This window comes from Phoca vitulina, unplaced genomic scaffold (genome assembly GCF_004348235.1).
Source record: "Phoca vitulina isolate PV1807 unplaced genomic scaffold, GSC_HSeal_1.0 scaffold5, whole genome shotgun sequence".
Taxonomy (NCBI): Eukaryota; Metazoa; Chordata; class Mammalia; order Carnivora; family Phocidae; genus Phoca; species Phoca vitulina.
Window position 1 is genome coordinate 43,955,440 of NW_022589708.1, and position 14,938 is coordinate 43,970,377.

Consider the following 14,938-nt stretch of genomic DNA (forward strand, 5'->3'; position numbering starts at 1 on the left):
CATTTCCCTACTAGAGTTATTATTTGCTTTAGTCTGCTCACTCATCATTAAACTATAGTTATTGTGAAATGTAAAAGCTCCAGGGATAGATGGAAGTGTCACGAGTGGGGAAGAAGGAGACAGTAAAATGCACAGTGAAACCTACAAAGCTTGGGTATAAAGACCAAAAACTTTCTCTTACTCCTGTTACAGATATGTTGAGTTCTGTGACAAAGAAGTAAGAAATCATGGTAGACCCAAATGTTCAATTTTCAACCAAGAATTCGATTGTCAAGATCTTACCAATTTAACCTTCTGAAAGAAATGTAATGTCACTCGGGCTTGAGGCAGAGTAAGTGTACATTAATGTGAAGGTAAGTAGGTTGACATACTGTCATGAAAAGTTGTACTTTCTCTGGGCTTGCTAAAGGTCAGAGACAGAAAACATGTGTTATGTTCTTTTCCCAAGCACATAGTAAACCTAAGAAACTGTGTACCAAAGATACAGTACAGGTTAAATATATGAATTGTTTCAATAAGAATTAGTGAAAATTGAAAATACTTTAAATAGTCTATAATAGGAAATTGCTATTTCTGGCAGATCGAGTCAGTGCAGTCATAAAAATTCATAATTAGGAAAAACAGATATATGTATAAATATTCATAAAATAACAATAAGTAAATAAGCTTAAACAAAGGCTATATTTAAGCAATTAAGATTGATAAGGTCTAGGTGTAAATAAAAACAAAACAGTTCATATGTTAATGGAATTAGCAGGACTTTCTGCCTAAATTTCCTTTACAGATTTTTTTACTGTTTACATAAGGTTTTGTGAAACAAAATAAAATAAGGAGAGTACAGGGAAAGTGTCATATTTTTTATCAATTATAATAGCCAGTAAAAGAAGGCTAGAAAATTATGAGCATATACACTGAACACGTTCTTACTATACATATAGCCCAGAAATTTCACTTCTAGACATATACCCAATATAAATGTGTATAAAGGTTCATCAAAAGACATGTCCTAAAATATTCTTGGTAGCACTGTTCGTAATAACTTTAAACTGGAAACTATTCAAATAACCATCAATGGTAGAATGGATAGGTAAACTGGATATTCACCCAGTTGAATGCTATAGAACAATGAGAATGAACTTTCTACAGTTATGTGCCACAATATGGACAAATCTCAGAAATGCTATTTTGAAGAGAGAAGAACATACTGTCTTGTGTCTGGCTTTGCTCATTCAATATTATGTTTGTGAGATTCCATTTGTATAATGTAATTGAAAATCCACAATAAATCCTTTCAGACCAAATGTACAACATTTCGGGCAATGGGAAAAAAATGTGCCAGAGAAAACTAAGAATTTCAATGCTCTATTAGGAGTCAATGTGTACATCAAAGTTGAAATTTGCTAGAATGACATAAATTCATTTTACCCAAAAATCTTTTTTTTGTAAGATTTTATTTATCTATTTGACAGAGAGAGAGAGAGCACAAGCAGGGGGAGCACCTCACAGAGGGAAAGGGAGAAGCAGGCTCCCCTTTGAGCAGGGAACCTGACTTGGAACTCGATCCCAGGACCCTGGAATCATGACCTGAGCCAAAGGCAGACGCTTAATCAACTGAGCCACCCAGGCACCCCTACCTTAACACCTTTATAATAATTTCCCTTGCTATAAAACCTATGTGCATGCCCATACATGTATACATACTATATACACTAGATATGTATACATATTATGTGTGTATATATGTATATAGAGATATATACAGATCTTCCTCATTTTACAATAGGGTTATCCCCCAATAAGCCCATTTTTTAAAAGATTTTTATTTATTTGACAGAGACAGCGAGAGAGGGATCACAAGCTGAAGAGGGAGAAGCAGACTCCCCACTGAGCAGGAAACCTGATGTGGGGCTGGATCCCAGGATGCTGGAATCATGACCTGAGCTGAAGGTAGACGCTTAACGACTGAGCCACCCAGGCGCCCCTCGATAAACCCATTTTTAAGTTAAGAATATTGTAAGTTGAAAATGCATTTAGTATACCTAACCTACCTTAAATGTGCTCTGAACACTTTCAGTTGGGCAAAATCATTTAACACATCCTATTTTATAATAAACTGTTGACTATCTCATGTAATTTTTGAATACTGTACTGACATTGAGAAACAGAATGGTTGCAAACCCTCGTGGTCATATGGCTGAGTGGGATCTGCAGCTGCTGCTGCCCAGCATCCCAAGAGAGTATTCTAGGGCATATAAGTAGCCTGGGAAAAGGTAAAACTTCAAAGTATGGTTTCTAGTGAATGTGTATCACTTTCACACTGTTGTGAAGTTGAAAAGTAGTAAGTCAAACCATCCTAAGTTAGTTTGGGGGCCAACTGCATTCTAAAACTTTTTTGTGGCAAAAACAGCTATATGTCTACCAAAGTATTGCTCTCTCTTTCCATTGTGAGGGCTACTGCTGAGAGGTGACCACTCAGCCAGGACTACATTTATTAGCCCCTCAACCCTCCTCTCCTCAGGTGAGATAAAATGACTACTTCTAGCCAATGGAACATGAGCACTTTGGCTAAGAACAAGTGCACTTTCTTCACACTGCCCCCTTCCCTCCATTTGCCAACAGGATCCAGAAAATACAGAATAAAACACCAAGATACTAGATGATGGACAAGTCGTAAGATGGACAAAACACAAGTCTCTGAATCTCCATGTAGGAGACTGCCCATCTACCAGAATCAGCTGCATTGACTGAACTATTACATAAGCCAAAAATAACCTTCAGTTAAGTCAAGTCTGAAATTTGGAGGTTTGGTAGTGAACTAGTTTAATACAGTGTTTTTGTTTTTCTTTTAATGCTGGCTTGATCCAGACATGAGACCATGGCTAGAGGCGGGTCAGTTTCCCTTTTTAATAGATGTTAAGACAACACTCCAACCATTTCTCTTATCGGGATCTCACACATTAGGCTACTCAGCTCCTGCCCTCATCACCCTGAAGCCAGGTACAGTCTTTATAAAGGCCCTGGAGCCCATGAAATTATCCAAATTAGCCAATCTACAAGGAGACCAAGCAACCTAGATAACTCTATTCTTCTTGCACATTATGTGCCCTCTACAGCTCCAGCTTGCTCTTATCCCGTCCCCAGGTGCAATTCTCTTCCTGCCCCTGCCTCCCAGCCTTCTCTTACTCGAAGCTGTAAGTCACAAAGAATTCTGCCTTTCATCTACCCAAGTATTGTGTCCCACCATTGAAAGAATCTTAAATCTTATAAAACATGAATTCAGGGCTATCTTAATTAAAATATATCCCAAACTTCTTTCTGTAAAATGTAGTTATTTAGCATTGAAAGATTTAATACTTGGGGGGTTTTTTTCCCCAAGAATACCAGAGATTCATTATGCATAGTTTGTACATTTGCTGAAACACAAATTTGAATAACTTCAAGGATGGTTGAGTACGCATGCTATTTAACTAGCAATTGGGTTTATCGAGTTGCCCAGCATCTTCATTTCAATGTGGTTTTGCTCTTGCCTCATAATTATCTTCGCAGAAAATACAGTAAAGTGCCAAAATCTGTATTTCTTTGTGAAAAACAATCATTGAGTGAAAGATAAACTTCAATGAAATCTCTGAGAGGGCTAACAGGGCACAAGAAACAAGTGGCTCCACACAGAAATGTGATTCAGGAATAAGTTGAGAGAATGTATAAATGGATTAATTCTCTTGAATTTCATGTTTTTTCAAAGATATCAACCATATCTCTCCAAAATGACAAAAACTAATCATATAAATGCATATATATTTCATATAAATCTATGTAGTTCAATTTTTTCTTAACTTTTTTGGTTTTGTCTGTCAATCTACTCCATTTTTTTTCTTATATAGTACTAATATGAGAAATGTGAATTAATTAAGGATAGAGGGTGATTACGAGCAATTAGTGCTTGAAATTAGAAAGAAAAATAACAATCTCAGTATCTATTCATCCTACTTACCTCCTCCTTCCCCATTTATGCAAAAAAGAGCATATCTGGGACTATTTAACTGGAAATTTTTCAACTTGGTATTGTGTGAATATAATTAGGAAATGAGCATTACTGTTTACTAGAGGTTTTGGAGATTTAAAAGAAACTAAGAATAAAATATACATACTACCATAAACACATTTATTGTGTAAATAATATCCATTTATATAACACATCAATTTAGTTAAATCATCTATTAAAAAAATTTCTAAACAATGACTCAGCTGAACTATTCAGTTGTAGATTTAAATAACCAGCTAAGGGGAACAATGTAGTATAGTGGTTAAGGTCACAGACCCTGGAGCCGAACCGTCTGGGTTTGCATTCCAGTTCCTCTCTCTATTGCTGTGTGATCTTGGATGAATCACTTCACCTGCTTGGACTTCAGTCTGATCATCAACAAAACAGATATAATAACAGGAATACTTTATATTGTTGTGAAGATTAAGTGAATTAAGATGTGTAAAGTACTTAGAACTGTGCCTAGTACTAATGAAATGCTGCTTATCACCATTTCTTGGTGTGAGAGAGAGAGAGAGTGGAAGTGAGGAGATTCTAGCTCTGGAACTAGCACTCTATATGATCTTGATTAATCTAAATCTCTGGGTCTCCAAATCTATATCTGCAAATGAGAGATTTTGGCTACATAGTTTCTAAGGTCTTTCCTGGCCCTGATTTTTTAGAAATCAAATAATATTTTATAGAAATCTCTTGACTGTCACCTCACTTACTACCCTCCTAATCACATTCTCATAAAAGCTTTAATGGACTGTGTGCTGAATCTTTAGTATTGTGGCTGGTTGGCTGAATGTGAGTTCTGAATGAGTCAACTGCTGAGATCTTTCCAGATTCATATTCTATTTTTCTTGCTATAACCATTAAACAATAGGAAAATGGTGAGTTTAAGAAATTTCATTCCATAAGAGATATCATATTTACAGATCATCAGTGGAACCAAGGTAAAATAAGTTGCGTTGATATATGCCACACTGTGACTGACGTTTTCATGTTAATTTATCTTAACTTTTTAAGAAGTAGATTTATGACATGTCATTTACAACATCAAAATTAGATGTTCCTTTGTAAGGCTAGCTCACTACTAAAGAGCACTATCTGCTATGTATAATCAATTCAGCATAACACCTGATTTTGTACTGATATTACTGTACTGTATTAAAGTGAAATTGTATTAAGAAAAAAAGGAAAGAGATCATTTAGCAGCAGTTTCAGATAAAAGGTGAGCCTTTGTATAAGATTCTCAATAATAGAGATAATCAAAAGTGCCTTTTTCTTTCAATATTGCCTTCATCCAATAGTGTGGCCATGGCCAGAAGATGTCCATGGAAATTAAGTTGAGGTATAATACAATTTGGAAAATAATTATTAGTCAGTTACCAACTTCTACATGTGATTTTTAAAATCCTCACACACTGAAGTCTATAACTGCTGTCATCCTGCCACAGACTGCACCACATTTAATCAGTTTCAAACTAAGACACAGATGGCTCTTGTTCATAAAATCCCTGGTTTCTTTCTCCTTCACTGACCACATAGTCAATATGCACAAATCACATAGCTGAGACTTAACATTTTCTTCAATTAGCCCAGGGCAGTAATAAATCCAAGATGCATTTCTGGAGAAGGCAAACCTCACAGATACAATGCCGTGAATATCAGACAGACATCTGTTTCCTGAAAGAATGTTGCTAATGGTGATCAGCTACGCATTGATGCATAATTTTCACCCAACTTTCATGGGTCAAAATCTTACTAGATTTACTCGTTACCCAAATACAGGTTGCTTTAATTAGATGGATACATAATAATCAAGATTTCCCCAGACCATATATAATCAATGTATACATTTTCTACTTTAGCTTCCTGATAGATGTCAAGCAGTAGGAAGTAAACTGGACCCAGCTTTAGCACATCCTGACCACACTGCAAACATAGACCATGTTTTTCCTTCTAGTTGTTGGTTATGAAAGTATTTTTTGGAGAGACATATTGGCCTTATTTAGAATATATTTCAGTAAGATTTCTGGGAGACAGAAACTATGGCAGAGCTCAAGAATCTGAAATTAAGAGGGTTTGTTATTGAGGTCTCCTTGAAGGAAATTAAGGACAAAAATGACTGATATTTGAGGCAGGACTGGGAAAGAGTAAGGAAGGGGAAGACTCCAACTGGGGAGAAACCTCGAAGGAAAAACATGTGTAGGGAGTTTTCAGTTGAAATGGAATATAATACGATTTTGACTCTTCCTGATGATCCCTGGAATTTTCAATTAAATTACCTTCAACAAAATTCTACTATAAGCTTGGTATGAATGTTTTTTGTAGAAACCAGGAAAGAAGCCCAAATCTTGCAACAGGATAGAAGAGTCAAAACAGCAGGGGGTGGGGGCCAAGAACAACAGAAAACACTCTCTTATGCATTATGGCACTGAACAGGAGTCACGTTCCAAAACCAGGTAGGATGCATGATAAGCTCTCCATGGCATTCCATTCAAATCCATAGAGTGGATGTTTAGCATTTGTGTAAATAAAACATTACAGGCATGATACCTGGAATGCGTGAAACTTCAGTGGTGGAGAGGTACAGAGATCTATCATGGATAAGTGTAAGAGAAATTTTCTTGAAGAAAGTATCATCTAGAGATCTGAAATATGAAAATAAAATATCCATGTGGAGAAGAGATGAAGAGCATTGAAGGCAAAGAAAATGGTTTATGCAAAAGCCCAGGTGGAAGAGAGAACATTCCATATTCAAGGAGCTAAAATGACTTCTGATTTACTAGATTATAGAATAGGAGATAAAGTATGTTGAGAAATAAAACAGGAATATATGAGTCAGACCATAAAAGGTCCTTTAGTTTATCCTAAAGAGTTTAGACTTGATCCTGAAGAAAACAGAGAGTCATTAAAGGATTTTAACTAGGGGCGTAATAATATCACTGTATCAGACCCAGTAAAACAGATCCTTGTCCATGGCTTCCTCTGGCTGTGCCTTACCCACAGGGCAAGGAGTACAAAGGGCCAGGACATGAACCCACCTAGCACCCATGCCCATCCTTCTGGAGCAAGTTCTGTGTATACATTCACATGGAATTCCATGCCCAGATGACCCCAAGCTGCTTCTATGGCCTGTGTGATCTCTGCCCCAGGTCTATCCCCTAAGAACAGATTGCATCTGTGGGTTTACCTCTAGGCTTAAGGGAAAGCCCCTGAACAGCTGTTAATGAGAGGATGGCTGTGCACAATGATCAAATATATAGGTTGGAGTGTCTATTTATAAATGTATGTAATACAGTTATATGTAAGTGTTATGGCAGTAAGGGATGGATCATGAAGGTAGAGAAGGGGAAGGACCATTTACCTCCATTTACACTCTTGTCTGAGCTCCACATATTTTGGGACTGGGCCCCAGTCTGACATTTGTGCTTTAAAAGATCACCTTGTCGGGACACCTGGGTGTCTCAGTCAGTTAGGCGTCTGCCTTTGGCTCAGGTCATGATCCCAGGGTCCTGGGATATAGTCCCGCATCGGGCTCCCTGCTCAGTGGGGGGCTGCTTCTCCTTCTGCCTGCCACTCCCCCTGCTTGTGTTTTCTCTCTCTGACAAATAAAAAAATAAAATAAAATAAAATATTTTGTCTATTCTGCAGAGAATGGAATGCAGACACAAAGCACTGGTAAAAAGCATAGTATATAGTAATCTGTTGAATATTCCTGGAAAGAGTTGATATGGTGTGGCCTGGGTAGTGATAGTGGGGATGGAGATAATTTGACAGAACCTGGTGTTTGATTGCTGTGGGGGCTGAGTTAAGAGAGAAGTCAAAGGTAATACTCTTTTCACATTTTCAGTTTTCACAGCTAGACTGATGACAGTAGTTTTTACTACAATAAAAAAAGAGGAAAAATTGTTTAGAGACCAATGATGTTGACTTCAGTTTGGAGCATAATTAATTTAAAGTGTTTGTAGGTGGGGCGCCTAGATGGCTCAGTTGGTTAAGTGGCTGCCTTCAGCTGGGTCATGAACCCAGGGTGCTGGGGTCATGATCCCAGTGTCCTGGGATCAAGCCCCCACATTGGGCTCCCTGCTCAGTAGGGAGTCTGCTTCTCCCTCTGCCCCTCCCCACTTGTGTGTGCACTCTCTCTCTCTCAAGTAAATAAAATCTTTTTTAAAAAATAATAAAAATAAAGTTTTTCTGGGAATCAAGATGGAGAAACCCATGAGGGCACTGGATTTTGTGATCTAAAGAGCTATATGCTAGAGAAATACATGTGGGACTTATTAGCAAACAATAATAACTGAAGCCCTTGTAGTAGATGAAGTCATCAGAAAAGTGGTGGATGAGAAGAGAGCCGAGGACAGATCAGTAAGTAAACCCAACATTTCAGGCATAAGAAGAGAATTCCACTATTAAATGTGTCCACAGACACAGGTAGTGTGTTGCAAAGAAAGTTAATGAAATAGAGTAAATAAAATGAATAACATAAATCAATTCATAAAATGAATCGATAAAATTAAATTCAGGTTATATTTAAATAGCCAGCACCAGCCTACCTAATCCTGGGGGTGTTGCCTGCAGAGATTTTCAGCAATTTTTAAAACGTATTCAATAAATTCAGTACACAAGCCAGTATTAGTAATCCACTTCCCACCAAAGATATTCTTTAAATGGTTGTTTTTAAAAATCATAAAAAAGTGCCATATTTAGTAATTATAATTGAAACTGAAGGTAGTTGATTATATTACTATGTTCTGTTTACATTTAACTGTACAAAATTAATTTATTTACTCTTCATTGACTACTATATGCCAGACACCATGCTAAGAACATTTCACTCATAATCTCATTTAATCCTCATGAAAAATTTATAAAGCAGCTACTATTATCCCCTTTTTACAAATAAACAAACTAGAAGTTAGGGAAATTAAATAACTTAGTTACGATCACAAACCTCGTAAGTGGCAGAGTTGGATTTTGAACTTAGGCTGATCAGTATCAAACATCTTAACATTATAAATTTATTTTGGTGTCAGGAAAGAAAAAGATAAAGATACTCCTAGCAGTCAGTTTAAGTTTGAGTGGCCTTTCCTGACACACCATAATTTATAATAATAAGTAATTTGAGAACATCTATATTTTGACTTTCTTATGTGCTTCCTATTGAAAAAAAAACTGAATCAACTTTGAATGAGCTATTTGTTTTTGTTACATAATAAGTGACTAGAATATAATCAGTTTTAATTGAAGCACTTAAATACTAACTTATCTTGGTATAATATCCAACAAATTCTTGGCACCTGCATTATTCAAGTTATGTAGAAAAATCTAATTAACTTAAGAATTAAGAAAAACACAATTTGAATATGTGAAAATTCCTAACTAGAGAACATTGAAAAGTTGGTTTGTTAATTAAAACATATCTAACACAAATTAAGACTAATTCTAAAGAAAATCAGAGAGAGAAGTTCTAGGTAAAATAATGTAACATAAAGTAAAATAAGATATGTAAATCAAAAGAATTTCAACTGATCCATTGATTATTACCATGCAAAGTGACATTGCTAAGGACTTGAAACATATTCTCACAGTTAAACAATCCTCCTAAATTTTTAAGTACACTAAAAATTTGTTTAACACATTTTTTTCTTTGAGTATAAATGTAAATTTTAGCATCATTCCTAATCAAATAATCATACATTCCTAATTAGTTAGGCATAATTAATGAGACATGATATTATTTTTAATTACTATAATAACCCATAAGCATCTCCATATGCTATATTAAATATAAAGATGAAATATCCAAATGGGTTTTAGTTAGTCATGTTATGAGGTAGGTCATGTCATAAAATTGGGTAACACTGAGGACTAAGGTAGATGGACAATCTCAATAAATAAATACCTTCCAGAGGCAGAGCAATAGAAACTTGGGCAAGAAATAAAATATGTAGTGGGGAGAGGGAAATATTTACTTTCAGAAAATCAATTCAATAAAGATGTTCTGTCTACTCATAAATACACAAAAAACATCCATTATTCTTTTTTAAGATTGATATATATGCACATATATTAGAGACAGGAAGAAAGAGATAGAAAAAGAGGGAGAGAGACATTCTAGTGAGGTAGACAAATGGGTAAATCTATCATTTCTTAAGTATTGATTTTAGTAACATTTTAAGCTTTCTATGACTATGGTCTCTTTTTCCATAACCATTATCATCAATAATGAAATTTTATTGAGTCAGAGCTGCCCCAAACATGAATACTCTCTTCAAGTACATTATTAGGTCTTCTTAGTGCATCAATTTTTGCACACTCTGAGGGTTTCCAATTTGTGAATTACTCTTTTAATATATTGAGCTTATATCTGTACTTTCTGATCTATCATGTTTTTAGTGACTTAATTCTTTTTATATACTCAAAGATTTTATGATTCACTAAGATGTGGTAAGGGGAGAAAAGAGTAGTAGGCTTAGTATAACCAAGTTGTCAACAAAGAAGAAAAGCTATATGCTGCCCCTGCTTTACAATTTCATGGTCTTATGATAACCCTGTTCTTCCACCCAGCTATACATTCAGCTTTTAGCAAGTTAATTGCTAACCTACACTTCAGAAATTTCCCTTCAATTAATTATTCATTCAAAAAATATTTGAGATCACCTCCTTTGTACCAGACATTATATTTTGTGCTCAGAGTGCAGAAATGAACAACATATTTCCTGATCTCATTAAACTCATAGTCTATAGGGAAAGAAGTAAAACACCAATGATTACTATGTGGTTTGTTATTGCTCTCATAAAAGCATGCCAAGGCACTATCAAAATAAAGAACAGATTTCTCAATAGCCCATCAGATCAGGAAAATTTTCTCAGAGGAGGTTAGTTATTCTTGAGATAAATCCTGAAGTCCATGAAGAAGTTTCCCAAGCAGAAAAAGAGGAAAGAATGTTCCATGCCTGAAGAACAGCGTGTAGGAATGCAAACCCCTGAGTTAGCAGCAGGAGTCCAACAAATGGAATTATTAACAATGGCTGAAGTAGAGACAGCATATGGGGCAGCACCAGAAGATAAAGAGAGTTAGAAACACAGGCAGGAGCCCTATGCAATAAACTAAGTTTTAACGCTATCCTGAAATCTAGAAACCACAGGAGACTTTTAAAGAATTCTGTGTATTTAGCTAAGTAGCACCTTGACATGATTAACCTGGCAGCATATGCTTTGACAAGAGATTCAGATATCAAGTAAGGAAACGAAATACGCTATTGCAACAACCTAGATCAGGAAGGTGGACCCACTGAAAGTTAGTTGTGGGGAAGGCATTAGGAGGAAATAGGAGGAAAGGACTGCATGCAGGCTGACATAAATATACATAGGGATTCAATGAGGACAAGGTTACAGATGTAAAGGTGAAAAGCACCTTCAGCATAGCAGATGATGGACTTTGTCTTTGGAATATTAAAGTGCCGGTGGCCAACTAATCAGATACTCAGATCTGGATCTCAGAAGAAAGGCAGAGACAAACATCAGGAAAGCAACATTTATATAGGTGATAGGGTTTGGTTGAAGTCACCCAGGGAAGAAGGCAAAGAGTGAGAACAGAATGCAAGGATAGTGTCAAACTACTCTACTCAGAGTAGGAAACTTCAGTTTATGAAACATTAAATTCAAATTTTCCAATGATAGGAAGCTATTGCTTTTTCAAATGCAAATAACTCAAATCCACACATTAAGCCATCTCTGACGTAATCTTTATTTTGTAAACATTTACAATGAGCATGATTTCCATCTGACTTTAGATCTAATCTTCACATCATGTTCAGAGACAGATCCAACTTGAAGCTAATGAAGCTTAAATATCAAGGTCCCTCATTTGCATAGGCTCCTTCCAAGACCCAGAAAAAGGTCCAGCTATGAGTTCATACGGTCATACAATTTTTTTTTAAGTTTGCAAAAGTAGGATATTTTAACTGTAATTGATTAAGACTAATGTTGTTTTCTACTAATTTTCCCCTCTTGTTAGGTAGCATAGGATGACTTTAGGCATTTTGGAGATACAGCTAAGGGGAAATTAGAATGGAGATACACATAGTTTGAGTTCAGTGGGAAATATTTTTGTAATTCAGTCAGTTCTATACACAACTAGATTATAGCTACCTGTTCCAGGATAGGAATGAGTTCCAGAAACACCCTTCTACCCAGTGACCTAGGGTGCTGCAAGATCAGAGTTCACATGGTGATCTGAGCAGGCCCTAATGGCACTTCAACCTATGAGTTAAAGTAGAATCTGGTTGTTAAGTGTCTGGAACCAGCAGCTAGTCCGTGTGAAATTCTTCTAAATCTCACTCATATATTTTAAAAACCTCTCAAAGTCTTTCCAAATTAAAAAAAAATCTAGAAATTGCTTGACATTTTCAATAATATATAAAGCTAAGAAGAACATATAAGCTATCAAAAATAAATACATTTTGATCAAACATGCTGGGAAAAAAGCATTTTTCTCTTCTCTGTGTAGAAAAAGATATAAGGAACCTATTATAATATAAAGAGTTGATCAAAGAGTAGTAGGCAGCCAAAAATGCAGAGGGAAAAAAAGAAGGCATCATGCAACTAATTGAGTAAAAATCATACTAGTTTTCTAGATTTTTATGATGTTTGTGGCTTTTGACCATTTTTAAAAATGTAATATTAATTATGATTTCTTTCTCATCCTAAATACTCACTTTTGTATTTAATTACACATTTATAATTTTGCATTACTTTGTTAAACAGAGCCTCTGAAATTATACAAGATCTACCTCCTATAAAACCTAGTTCTTCCCTAATGGAGAAAGGAAAACAGCTTGAAAATATGTATTTTTTTAATATTCACTACACTTCTGTGGAAAGAGTAGAGAAAAAAACATACTGAATACTATTCAAAGATATTCATGAAAATTATTTCTGAGTGCTCCACTGACATTCTAATTTCTTTAAATGGTTCTTAATCCACCAAATACTATCATGATAGTAACACTATTTCAAAAGCATCATTTCACACAACAAATTTGCATGGATTTTGGAATACTATAAACTATATATCATTGATTTAAAGCCATGGTGATCTGCTTTATACTTTTGAACAATTATCTACTGCTTTGGTAAAATACTGAGTTTAATAGTACAGGGCATATAGTTGTCACTTTATTGCTTAACCAGAAAAAATAAACTGAATTTAAGTCCTGGAAAAAATCAGTTATTTTCCAGGTATAATGGTAGCTGTAAAAAACAACACACACACACAAAAAAAACTTGGTTTTTGTTTTATTTAGCAAAGATATCACATTGACATACCATATTACAGCCAGACCTACCCTTAGATACCTGAAGAATAGAAGGGCCAAAAAAATAATAAAAATGACTGTTCTGATATATTAAGTATAATCCTTGCAGGTACTGATATTTAGAGATGAATAAAAGAAGAACCTCATTTTCTAAAATGTCAATTGTGCAGTTTGTGCTTGCCTGAAGCATCTCAAAATTGCAAAATACCCCTCTACCAGACAGTATGAGGAGCTTCACTTTCGTAGCAGAATGGAGGGAATGGATTTCTGAAAACTAATCATTTTTATAACATTTCTCTAGAGTGTTGAGTGAATTTGATGTATACACATTTTCCCTTTAAAGTCATTTATAACCTGATTTATCAAGATCAATATTTTAAACTATAGTTATAGCTTTTAAAATTTTATTTATCTCTGATATGAGAATGCAGAGTCTTAAAGAACTGAAAGGGTAAATTTTTCATATTATTTAAATCTGGATGTGTATGTCAGATTATTTTCACAGGAAATTTTCCAGCTTCTAAACTAGGTATATATGTCTAGCTCTTTAGGAAAAAACATAGCAAGAATTTCCCTGAAATCTCTTCTGTGTAAATGTGGGCAGAATGTGTGCTGCCTCCAGTTCATACTAGTCCTACTTTCTCAAGTTCTCTCCACCCTCTAACTTTTCACTGAAATAGCAATTTGGACACATATGAAAATGCACAAATCTAATAGCACAGAACAATATGGGTAGCAATTTATCATATGCTAGAATCTGGGAGGAGTTTACATAAAATATAATACCAGTGGGCCAGATTTTAAAAATCCAATTAGTGTCATGTTATTATTCACACACTGCCTCTTGCTCTAAATATCTTATGTAGATTATTGTCCCCTTAAATATCTAGCATTGTTGTTTATTTACATGCAAGTTCTTACCATGCTTCCTACCTAGTCTAACTTGAAAGAAAAGAATATCAGTAGTTTCCCAGTAAATGTTTATTGTTTTGCAACTGAAGCTCTGTGTAAGTGTTAGTTCTTAGACAACAAAACAAAAGTAACAGTTTGGTTTCTAATCTAAAGTGTTGCTTAATTTCACATGTAAAATTATTGATTAAATTCATATATCTGCTAAATTAAATCTTGAAAATTAAACTACCATTTCTTTTATAGATCAATCAGAATTATTTTTTACTAGGTAATTAATTGTGGTTTTGTGCCTATGGTACAAAAGAAATTACCTGAAGCTTTAGCTAAATGTTCTTCCCTAAGTTTATTAGTAATTTAATCATCTTGGCTACCAAACAACTAAATTTCAATCATTCTACAGTTGGTTTTAGGATAGTTTCCCTAATAAAGTATATATGGACTACACCAGCTGGTAGACATTTTTTTAAGTTTCCAGAATATTCTTCCTAAAGGTATAGAAGAAAATGAGAGAAATGAAATAAATATTCTTCGAAGGCTCCACCTTGATCTTTGTAGCAAGAAAATAATTCAGCATTCCACAAAAGATGAACTAAATTGCCATCCTGCCATTTTAATACACTTCTGTATTAGCCTGACCCTATCTGTACACATTGATTGGACTATTCTGCTGTGT